Consider the following 12,560-nt stretch of genomic DNA (forward strand, 5'->3'; position numbering starts at 1 on the left):
AGGCACAAAAGCGCAGTGGGGAGGGAGAGAGAGTGAAATAATTCACAGAGGCCGCCCTATTGCCGTGACCCGCAACAACCCGGTCTCGCTAAGCCCTCTGCCATCACATCTGGACCGGGACCAGGGAGATGTCGAGATGGAGAAACACAAGTCAGAATAAACATTAGTGTTTGATGCAGCTGAATATCGCTGCCTGCTGCTGCTCGCGATGACATCCCGGAGCAGGAAGAGGTCAGCCTTGCAATGCTATCAGTTGTTGAGAGTTGCTTGCGCCTCTGGAAGAGCTTGCCCCTTTGCCGTTGTGACTGTGGCCGGCTGCTCTGGGTACAGTCTGCAGCCCATCACCATCGCGGATCTGAAGGGGCTGCGCTTCGAGCTGAGTGGCTGGATGGGCATTCAGTCGATCGCATGCAAGTCGGAGGGGCGAGAGGTCAGTCAATAGTTCAGTGTCTTCAAGGAATATTTAACCCGGCCTTTATCGGTGTAGTTTAAACATTCTATGCTTGTGAAATATATTTGGTGTGTTGCGGGGTAGTGACAGTGAGGAACACTCCTCGCTTCAGGAGCTCAGATTGAAAATATAGAGTTCCTGTCGGGAATATTCTGCTTGGTTTTGCTGTCTTTCCATTTTAGATCTGTTGTCCGTGATCAATATCACTCTTGCCGTGCATATCTTTCACCAATAACCTAATTAAGTATTTTTAAAGTTAATTTTGGGCGACGTGAGCTGTGCACGGCCGATATCTATTACCCATCTTTCGATGCTCTTGAGGACGTGATGCTTTCATTGTTCTATGTTTTGCTTTCAAATGACCCCGCTAATGATTTTGGCCCATAACCTTTGAAGTTGAAGGGAGAGTTTTAATACAAGGCAATACGCTCTATACTCACTGAGCAGTGAGACTCAGTACCACGGAGAGCGCATCAAACATCTCATTCGGACTCTACCCCCAATAAAATCCAACTCCCGTGTAATCTGGCCCTTCACGGGATTATGCATTTAGGACTAAAAGGAGAGGGAATATGATACATTTGATAATCCAGTCGAAATGATGGATGTCTCTCTTCAGCCTCAGAATACAGTTAGAGAAATTAATTGTATATATCGACTCCGGCTTCCTCTGCTTTCTAAACTCTCAGAGGGCTGCTGAATAGATGGTTAATTTGTAAAAATAATTGGCGTCAAATCCATTCTGATTCCAATCCATCAACATCCTGACACTTTGCTATATATCTATATACCTGATAATGCACACACACACCCGCACAAATGCACACACACGCACAAATACACACACACACACAAATACACACACACAAATACACACATACATACACACACATAAAGACACACGCACAAATACAGACACTGAGAAATATATACACAAACAGATACAAATACACACACACAGGAGTACACGCACACAAATACACACACAGAAATACACACGCACAAATGCACACACACACATAAATACACACACACAAATACACACATACATACACACACATAAAGACACACGCACAAATACAGACACTGAGAAATATATACACAAACAGATACAAATACACACACAGGAGTACACGCACACAAATACACACACAGAAATACACACGCACAAATGCACACACACACACAAATACACACACAAGCACACACGCACATAAATACACACAAACACACATGAATACGCCCACACAAATGCACACACACACATATATACACACATATACACACACAAGCACACACGCACATAAATACACACAAACACACATGAATACGCCCACACAAATGCACACACACACATGTATACACACATATACACAAATACACACACACAAACATAAACAGACAAACACAAATAAACACAGGCGCGCACATAAACACACACGTACAGCACACACACAAGCGCACGCACACACACACACGTAAATACATCGGTCCCCACACATGCGTGCATATGTTAGCGAGGGAAGAGACGCAATCTGTAGCCGCAGGGATTTAGCCCTATTAATTGCTTAGTTGGAGGATTCGGGATGATCGTTTCTGTTTAAATCCTTGTCTAAAATGTTTTAATCCTGGTTAAAATTTGCAGATGAAAATGTTATTCTCGGATCGTGCAGTCAAACTATAAACAATGAAATACACCAGTTATTGCTCGTTCAGGGGTCAGCGAACAACCCTGAAAATGTACACCAACTGGACGGGAATAAGTAGAACGGATCACATAATTGGATAGAAATCCTGCAGGAAAAGAGATACAGCTATATTGTATATACCTACAAACATATATATTACTATTGATATGCTCCCTCGCCCCATTTAACCAAATATAGAGGACTGTACACCAAATGGACCAATGTCTAAACATTTTAGTCATGAATATCAGTCAGATCTATTTGTTCGGCACGACCCAATTTGTTTCTTGTCCTGCTGACAATATTCCTGACAATATTTGACTCTTTCCGGGGGTGGATGTGTATCAGAACTATTATGGGATGAGAAGCGATCACACTGCTTGAGCATTGTCTATCTGATAAGAAATTAGTTGCAGTCGGCTTTCAAAGGCGCCTTCTTTCTTGTCAAACCCCCCCCCCCCCCCCCCGAGTCTTATTTAGTGTCATTCAGTTAACATTAGTTCTGCGGCAGCCGCAGTCCCGGGATAGAGAGGAAATAGTGTTGGGTTAGACCGGCCCTGCAAGAGACAGCATTGGTGCTGACGTCAGGAGCGCCCAATAATCTTTTGGGGGTAGAGTCTGATCCCAGCAGCTGTGGTCCTGAGACGAGGAGAAAGCTGCAGTGAGATTGCAGTGTGAGCGCTCCACTCCCCCACTCTACAGCGGACAAGCGCAACCGAGGCTCAAGTCCCAAAGTTCTCCGCCCGAGTCCCATAAGCAGAAACCCCCCATCCCACCGGCTCCCCAAAACAAATACTCTCCTGAGCCACATTTTCCACCAACCACGAATGGCAAAATGAGAACTAGCCCCTTCCTCGGGATGACTTGTTCTCGATTTGGGGCGGGAAGAGAGGGGGCAGGGGTGCATTTGGTGGGGGCGTTAAGTGAGGATGGTGCTGTTGGCAGGTGAACTTTTGAAGCGGAGATTGAGATGAATATCGGCCGCAGTTTGAGCGGTCGCATTTCCTGGACCTAAAGGACAGAGGCAGCGCCAGGCAGTGTCTTTTGTTTAGTCTGTGTGTCTGTATGTGCTTGTGGGTGTCTGTGTCTCCCTGTCTGCCTCCCTATCTGTCTCTCTGTCTGTCTCCCCGTCTGTCCCTCTGTCTGTCCCTCTCTCTGTCTGTCCCTCTGTCTGTCCCTCTCTCTGTCTGTCTCTCTGTCTGCCTCTCTATCTTCTCTCTCTATGTCCCTCTGTCTCTCTATCTTCTCTCTCTCTGTCCCTCTGTCTCTGTCTGTCCCTCTCTCTGTCTGTCCCTCTGTCTGTCTCTCTATCTTCTCTCTCTGTCCCTCTGTCTCTCTGTCTCCTCCCTCTCTCTGTCCCTCTGTCTCTCTATCTTCTCTCTCTCTGTCTGTCTCTCTGTCTCTCTGTATGTTTCTCTCTCTAGGATTTTGCGGATTCTAAAAGACCAGATGGACCCCGCAGCCACCTGGGACACTGTCCTACTTTCAACGCCCTCCATTTAAAGAGAGACACAGAGACGAACGGGAGAACAAGGAACCACAATATAGCTCTCCTTCCGCCTGAGCTGAAAAGTGCTGCACCCGGGAGGGGCGGTGGCAATAACCCCCACAAAAAAAACAAATATGATAAAGACCGAAATTCCTCTCGTCAGCAGCGGACCGTAATGAGCCATCCCAGAGTAGCAGAGGCGCTTCCAGTGAGGAGGTGAGACGGAAGGTTATTCGCAAAACAAAAACAGGTAACAAACGGCGCAATGAAAACGGAGCCAGAAGAAGTGGCGGAAAGAGAGCTGTGCCCGGGGAATGGAGTAGCAGAAAGGGAGAATTGGGTTCACACTCTGCGTGTTCACAGCGCACCTTGATTTCATATTATACAATTAAGGCACGCGGTGAATGCCAAGGGAGGAATCGAAAATAAACTATCTGGGAATAATGCATTATTCTGTATAAAACAACTGCTAACCGCGTAGCCTGGTAAGAACATTCTATGTACAATACTGCTTATCACATCTATTTTGCATCTGTCTAGAATAGAGGGGCTGTTAAATGTATAGCACGGAGAGTAACGCATTGTTGATACATTCCCAATGCCCTCGGTGAACTTGTAATCATATTAATTGATGCGGTTTCTGTATAATTTGCAAACCTTTTAGTGTCTTGATGTCGAGTGGCCCCCAACACACTCACCAGGATGTACCTCTGATAGCACACTGCGGAACACAACCCCGATGCTCAGGTGCTAGCCTTCGTCTGTGTGAGATTTAAAACATAGAATGTGACAGTCGGTGCCTAACTGTGTCCAGGCTGCTTTCTGGGAAGGGAGCCGGGGAATGTTTTGACCCCGGGATGGTGGGCACAAGGCCGGGAGGACGAAATCTTCCCCCAGAGCCAACCGGGATCTGGCCAGGAATTTTAGGAGCAGAAGACATTTTCCCATGTAACATCTCGATTTGAATTACATACATTTTCAGAGAGATCATTATTAATGTACACCAAATCTCCCCCCCCGGTCAGCGAGGATTTACAGTTAGACAGGACAGCAATACAGATAATTAACCTGAAAATCGGGTTCTTGTGTATGCGGATTATGTTTTATGGATTTTATATCTTGGATATATTAAACCAGGAAGCTGAATCCCATCAAAATTATTTTGTTCCCTTGCGTTTGAGATTTATTCTGGGTTCGGGTACAGATTTAGGCATATCAATGGCACATACATATGTAATATATAAATACACACAGTCTCGCACACATATAAATTCAGTCACTCAGTCAGTCACACACACAGTCACACACAGTATCTCACACACAGTCTCGCACACATACAGTATCTTACAAACACAGTATCTCGCGCACACATACACTGTCACACACGATCTCTAAGTCACTCCGACAAACATACACCTAGTCAGGCACGCGCATGTACACGTATTCAGTTACTCACACGCACACCCACAAATACATACACTCAGTGAAGCACACAAATGCATCAATTCAGCCATTCAGACACCCAGGCACAGTCTTACACGCACGCACACACACTCACTAAGTCAATCAGACATACACACAGAGATGCACACACTCTCAGTCAGACACACAGTCACATATACACACAGTCAATCAGACACACACATTCACGAATACACATAGGTACACACACTCACTCAGTCAATTAGACACACACTCAGTCACACAGTCACACACACAGATACACACACTCGCTCAATCGGACACACACACACACACAGTCACACATACACACACAGATAGACACACACACACAGTCAATCAGACACACAGTCACACAGACACACAAATACACGGACTCACTCAATCAGACACACACACCGTCACGCATACACAATCACACAATAATACACGCACACAGATACACACTCAGTCAATCAGACATACGTACACACAGTCGGCTGCTGAAATACTGACAACTTCACATTCTGAGTTCAGTTATTGGTTAATTGGTACTTGCGTAGCCCAAGGTCATGGAGAGATTCGCTCCACCTCATCACAACATTGTGGATTAGGAAAATTATTTGAAATGTATCAGCAATAATATTTGAAGTTTTAACTATGAAGTCGTTAATTGGAATGGTTCATGAAGTTAGAAGCCCCCGAATAAAAACAAGTTGTTGTCAGTACAAAGGATAATGCGCCAATAAGATAGCGCAAAGCCCTGGTTGCCCTTTTGAGTTGTAAAGATATTTTTACTTATTGTTACCCACGCCCCGCACACGCACACCCACACATTGCACTGGCTTGACCAGTGGGATGGGCAATAAATGCTGGCCTAACCGGCGACGCCCACATCCAGTAAATTAATTTAAAAAAATAATTAACCGAAACGAAAATGGACAATTTAAAATGGGGACCATGTCCGCCTCCCATTGTAGATTGGGCAGAAATAGTTGTGAATGTTTACTCACAGAGATAGGTGGGTTTTGAAAGCAAACCTGGTGCTCGTGTTCTCACACACACAACGAGAATCTTTGGACAGCGGGCAAAGCGAGCCAAGCTTCGCTCAGACCCGGGAAAAGATGTCCCGGGACAGGCAGAGGGCACGGGTGGTGGGGGTGAAAGTTCCATATCTTCACAAACCTTATCACTTCAATGGCACTAAATGTATGTATATATTTTTGTTTGTACGTGCGATTAATGTAGACATAGCATATCCTGATTTATGGACGGACTGGTTACAGCTTCAGGACAAAGTCAACCGAGAATGAGGATGTCCCGGGCCCAGGTTTTCGTTACAGCGAGTGAATTGGAGAACGAGGCGGAAGTTAGCATCGAACCAGGTTTTAATGGAATTTTAAAAAAAATAGTATTGACGTGGAGACTAACCCGTACATAAAAAGTTTCCCTGTTGATATTCAATTGTGTTTTGAGGAAAGTTTAGACAGCCGCCGGGCGCAAGGCGTAAATCGTTTTCGAGATTCCCAGCATCGTTCCGCAGTGTCTTCAAGGACAAATTACAGGCGGAGGTTTTGGGAGAGAATAATCCGATTGAAGGGTTTTAATCTCGACACCACGGCCTAATTGGACCTTTGACTAAAAAAATAATGGATTTCCCTTGCTTTTCATTGCAATAATAAATATGAATTGAGAGAGGCTTTACTAAAGGGAACACAGATAAGGAAATGAAGCAAATTGGGGTGATCCCGGGTCCATTCAGAGATTGGTTATTTGCCTTGATTGGGATTTTTATTTTTTTACATTATACCTCAAATGTAACCCCTATCTCTTTATCCTGGTCTCCGTTTCCTCCTAACCCCAATCCATCTGTAACTACAGGCCAGTCGTTCACAATCCGGTTAACATTCCTACTCTGACCAGTAAACTGAATCCAACCATTGGGCCAATAGCCTAAATCCAACCATTAAGTCAACTCCATCTGCACCCCCAGCACCATCACTCACACTAACTCTACTCTCGTTACTAACCCCCCACCCATTCACTGTCCTCAACCCAGCATTAATCCCAACCCAGCCGGCCCGCCCACTGATCTAGCCCAAACACCAACACTATTCCTTTAACTCCAGTGCCGGCCTAACTCCACATTGTAAAGCTCCATTTACAGAGCGCGGTGTAATCGGGCAATTGAAGAGTTGCGTTCAATTCTCATTGCTTCCGGGCGGGGGTGGGTTGGGGGGGGGGGGGGACGTTTTCAAAATAAAAACAGTCCATTCGGCCCAACAGGTCCATGCTAGTGTTTGGGCTCCACACAATCCTCCTCCCGCCCACTGCCCCCTCGCCATATCAAAGATCTCTGTGCGCTTCTGGTGACTCAGCCTGTCCTTCACCCCAACCGCTCACATTCACACAGCCAGAGAGTTTGACAGCGGGGAAAGAGGCCCTTCGGCCCATCGAGTCCGCGCCGAATTATTCGATCCCCATTTTCCACTCGGTGCGCAATGGGCGTCTCAATTGCCTATCTAAATACTGCTTCAAAGTTGCGAGGGTGCCGCCTCCACCACCCTGCCAGGCAGTGAGCTCCAAACATGTCTCCTCAATTCCCTGCTGGATTTGTTCCTGACTTTGTCATGTTTATGGCCCCAGTAACACTTAGCGCCCCCCCCCACACAGTCTGCAAACATTTCACTGGATGGCGTTGCCGCCGAGAGCAGCGCCGCTCACACACGCTCCCGGTTGGATTCGCCAATGCGCCCGCATCCGAGCTGCCTTGGCAGGGAGACCCACCCCGCCAATCCACTCTCCTGGCTGGAGTTAAGACTAAGTTATTGAGTGGCAAGTGCTTCTGGATTTTGCTGCATTTAAAGGCATGTTTGAATCCTGCAGCTAGTTCCATATCGTTCTTTTAGCGGAATTTCCAATGATGTGGTGCCGATCTCGGCACTCAGACCCTTCCATATTCAGCCCCACCCCAAAGCATTTTGCAAAGACATCTGGATCTCGGGGGTGCCCCCCACCACCCCAGGCTGTATATATCTCAGTTCCCTCTGTCCACTGACCGGTGTGTTTTGGGCAATAACTTTTCCTTTTGTGTCTCTTGCCTGGCGCCGCTTGTGCCCCTCAAGCCTATCCAGACTTGCCCTCGAAGGGAACGTTCCTGCCACCAGCTCAGCCTGAGAGAGACAGACAGAAAAGGGGGTTTAAAAACAACCCTTCAAATCAACAAGATATTCTTAACCCTCGAACGCCGATCTACTCGGCCCACCACCCCAGCTGGAAACGACGGGAATCCCAATATCTTCATTCAGGGTTTAACAGATCTGGAGAGTGGGGCGAAGCGGGAGGGGGGTGGGGGGGAGACCAGACGGGGGATTGAAACAAGCGGCAGGAGGAGGAAACATCAATTCAGCAACTCATGTGTGGAGTCATAGTTTTCGATTCTAACCACAGAACATTGTGTGTGTGTCTGCACAGTCCCATTTGTACCCAGGCTGCTGGAGGAAGGTGATAGCTGGGGGAAACTGTTTACTTTTCTTATGGTCATTTTCTGTAATCATTACACGGAGGAGTGAGAGATCTAGACTAAGTTATTGAGGGGTAATTGCTTCTGGATTTTTAGCAGTGATGAGTTCTGTACTGTTCAACCACAGGAGCTAGGAAACAGACACAAGGAGAGTTTCTCCAGGCCCCCGAGCCTGTTCAGCCACACCAGGTCCCACTCCCAACTCCACTTAGTACACATCCTCCCACAGCCTGACCTCAGCAGAAATCTATCAACCCGAGTGGAGGTCCACCCAACTACCACAACTCCCAAACACCCCCCACCACACCCCCCCCCCCACCACACCCCCCCCCCCCCACCCCACCCCTCCCCCACCACAACCCTAACCCACTACAACCCTCCCCCACCCCCACCACACCCCCTCCCCACCACACTCCTCCCCCACCCCACCCCCTCCCCCACCCCACCCCCTCCCCCGCCACACCCCTCCCCCACCCCACCACACCCCTCCCCCACCACAACCCTCCCCCACCACCACCACCCCCTCCCCACCACACTCCTCCCCCACCCCACCCCCCGCCACACCCCTCCCCCACCACACCCCCCCACCCCCCCCCTCCCCCACCCCCCTCCCCCCCCCACTCCACCACACCCCCACCCCACCACACTCCCTCCCCACCACACCCCTCCCCCACCCCCCCACCCCACCACACCCCTCCCCACCACAACCCTCCCCCACCCCACCCCCTCCCCACCACACCCCTCCCCCACCCCCCACCCCACCACACCCCTCCCCACCACAACCCTCCCCCACCCCACCCCCTCCCCACCACACACCCTCCCCACCACACCCCTCCCCCACCCCACCCCCTCCCCGCCACACCACTCCCCCACCCCACAACCCCTTCCCCAGGCCCCTCCCCCAGCACTCCCCCGCCACACCCCCTCCTCACCCCACACCACCACTCCCTAACCCCTCTCCCACCACCCCCCTCCCCACCACACTCCACCCCACCTCCACCCACACCACACTACACCCCCTCCCCCACACCCCTCCCCTCCCCACCACACCCCCTCCCCACCACATACCCTCCCATCACACTCATACCCCACCCCCTCCCCGCCACACCACTCCCCCACCCCACAACCCCTTCCCCAGGCCCCTCCCCACCACATCCCCTTCCCCACCCACTACACCCCCTCCCCAACACACTCCTCCCCTCCCCACCACACACCCTACCCCACCACTCTCCCAGCACTCCCCCACCACACCTCCCCGCCACACCCCCTCCCCACCCCACACCACCACTCCCCACCCCCTCTCCCACCACCCCCTCCCCACCACACCCTACCTCCACCCACACCACACTACACCCCCTCCCCCACACCCCTTACCCACCCCTCCCCCACCCCCACCACACCCCCTCCCATCACAATCCTACCACACACCCTCCCCCACCACTGCCCCAGCACTCCCCACCACACCTCCCCGCCACGCCCCCTCCCCCACCCCCACCACACCCACCCCCAGCACACCCCACCTCCCCACACCCAGCACACCCCACCTCCACTCCCTCCCACACCACACTACACCCCCTCCCCACCACACCCCCTCCCTACCACACCCCCTCCCCACCACACACCCTCCCCACCCTATCACACTCCACCCACCCCTCCCCCAGCCCCAGCACCCTTCCCCACCCCAAACACATCCCCACCCCCAGCCCCACCACACCTCCTCCCATCCCAAACACACCCGTCCCCCACCCCCAACGCAAACCCGTCCCCCACCCCAACACACACCCTCCCCGACCTCCACCCCCCGCCACCCCACCACACCCCTCTCCCACCCCCAACACACCGCCTCCACCACCAACCACCCCCCCACCACACCCCGTTCCCCCACCCCACCACACATCGTCCCCCACATCCCCTCCCCACCACACACCCACCTCCACCACACACACCCCGACTCCACCCATTACAAATTCGAATGTTGACATTTACAATGGGAACTGGAAACGTGTCACGTTGCAATTACCCGTGCCTGCCAGTGGAGGCAGTGGTGGGTTGATGCCATCCCAGAATGTCGCCTTCAGGCGGGCTCTTCCCGGGAGTGAACAATTCAGCGAGATTTAAAAAGGAAATATAAAAGTTAGGATGAAATGTGTGACTTCAGAATGGGGCTGGCTCAATTCTCTCCAGCCCCGAACAGCGTTTCACTGGAATTTATGTTATGTACAGAGAAAATGCTAATTAAAAAACAATGAGAACCACTCTGCACGTTCTGCTGCTCTCCTTTACTGGCTGCTTTTGTGCTTTCGACACATCTGGGTGTGTGAAGTAACTTAATTTTGCCCAGATTAACGGAATAGTCAAGAATTTTCTCGTGATAAAAGGCCTTGGGAAGGCCTAAAGGGCAGCGCTTGTAATTGAGCTGTGTGTCCACTTCAGTTCTCTTCCCTCATGCTGGCTGTGGGTTTGCACCAGGAACTGGGTGAATAAATGTATGGGGCTAGCGCCAGGGTGGGCTCTCGGTGGAATCCGGCCCGTCAAAATGGGGTTACACACTGAGACTATCTGACTGGTTTATTTTTGAAACATTTGCAAATCCATCAATCCGGGGGAGGGGACTGCTCTCTTTCTCCCTCATATTTCCCCTCCAGATTCATGTTTTATTCGACACCATTGAGGTCAAAGAAAAAAAGTGAAGCATGGCTGTTATTTTATGCATACACAGAAACAGGTGCAGACAAGAAACGCCAGACGTTTTCGCAATTTCCTTTCAAAGCTCTATGGGTTATCCATATTTATAAGGGCGGATGTGTCCTGGGGTTTGATGGAGGGCATTTCTGCTCATCTTCCCCGGGTGGGGGGATGTCCCGTGGGATCGGGTTAAATCCAGAATCACATCAAAAGCAGCTGCATTTGGGCCGCAGTGAATTAAAATATATACGGTGGCCAAGCAGAGTATATGAACAATACGTGATCAATAATCATTCTTTTCACATGGGCCTGTTTTGTGGGGAGGGCAGCATTTCTATGCAAGCGGGTGTGAGTGACGAGCTGATTGCGTTCGTTTTCATCTTGTCACACAAGGACATCATGGGGATAGCTATGGAACGGAAAACCATAAGAGAAAGCCGTTCGGCCCATCATGGCGATGCTAGCCCTTTGACAGTTAATCCCGTTTTGCCCTGTCTCTTTACAACAAACAGATGTTGTGATCTTAAGAAGGGAACCCATTTTAGACCAGGAAAGCTACGGCGCGCACCTTGTGGCACAACACTCCCATCACACCCCCAATACACTCCCATCACGCCCCCAATACACTCCCAACACACCCCCAATACACTCCCATCACACTCCCAACACACTCCCATCACACTCCCAATACACTCCCATCACACTCCCAATACACTCCCATCATACTCCCCCATCACAGTCCCATCACACTCCCATCACACCCCCAATACACACCCATCACAGCCCCAATACACTCCCATCACACCCCCAATACACTCCCATCACACCCCCAATACACTCCCATCACACCCCCAATACACTCCCATCACACCCCCAATACACTCCCATCACACCCCCAATACACTCCCATCACACCGCCAATACACTCCCATCACACCCCCAATACACTCCCAACACACCCCCAATACACTCCCATCACACTCCCAATACACTGCCATCACACTCCCAATACACTCCCATCACACCCCCAATACACTCCCATCACACTCCCAATAGACTCCCAATACACTCCCATCACACTCCCAATACACTCCCATCACACTCCCAATACACTCCCATCATACTCCCCCATCACAGTCCCATCACACTCCCATCACACCCCCAATACACACCCATCACAGCCCCAATACACTCCCATCACACCCCCAATACACTCCCATCACACCCCCAATACACTCCCATCACACCCCCAATACACTCCCATCACACCCCCAATACACTCCC

General features: G+C 50.4%; 1 long non-coding RNA gene across 1 annotated transcript; it reads left to right on the top strand.

Annotated features, from left to right (window-relative positions):
* The first annotated feature begins 3,437 nt into the window (after window positions 1-3,437).
* LOC119966532 lies at window positions 3,438-7,411 on the top strand. Its single transcript, XR_005460788.1, has 2 exons — window positions 3,438-3,844; window positions 6,317-7,411. It is a non-coding gene; the product is annotated as an uncharacterized LOC119966532 (long non-coding RNA).
* Window positions 7,412-12,560: the final 5,149 nt, after the last annotated feature.

The sequence above is a fragment of the Scyliorhinus canicula genome, chromosome 1 (genome assembly GCF_902713615.1).
Source record: "Scyliorhinus canicula chromosome 1, sScyCan1.1, whole genome shotgun sequence".
In the NCBI taxonomy this organism is placed as follows: Eukaryota; Metazoa; Chordata; class Chondrichthyes; order Carcharhiniformes; family Scyliorhinidae; genus Scyliorhinus; species Scyliorhinus canicula.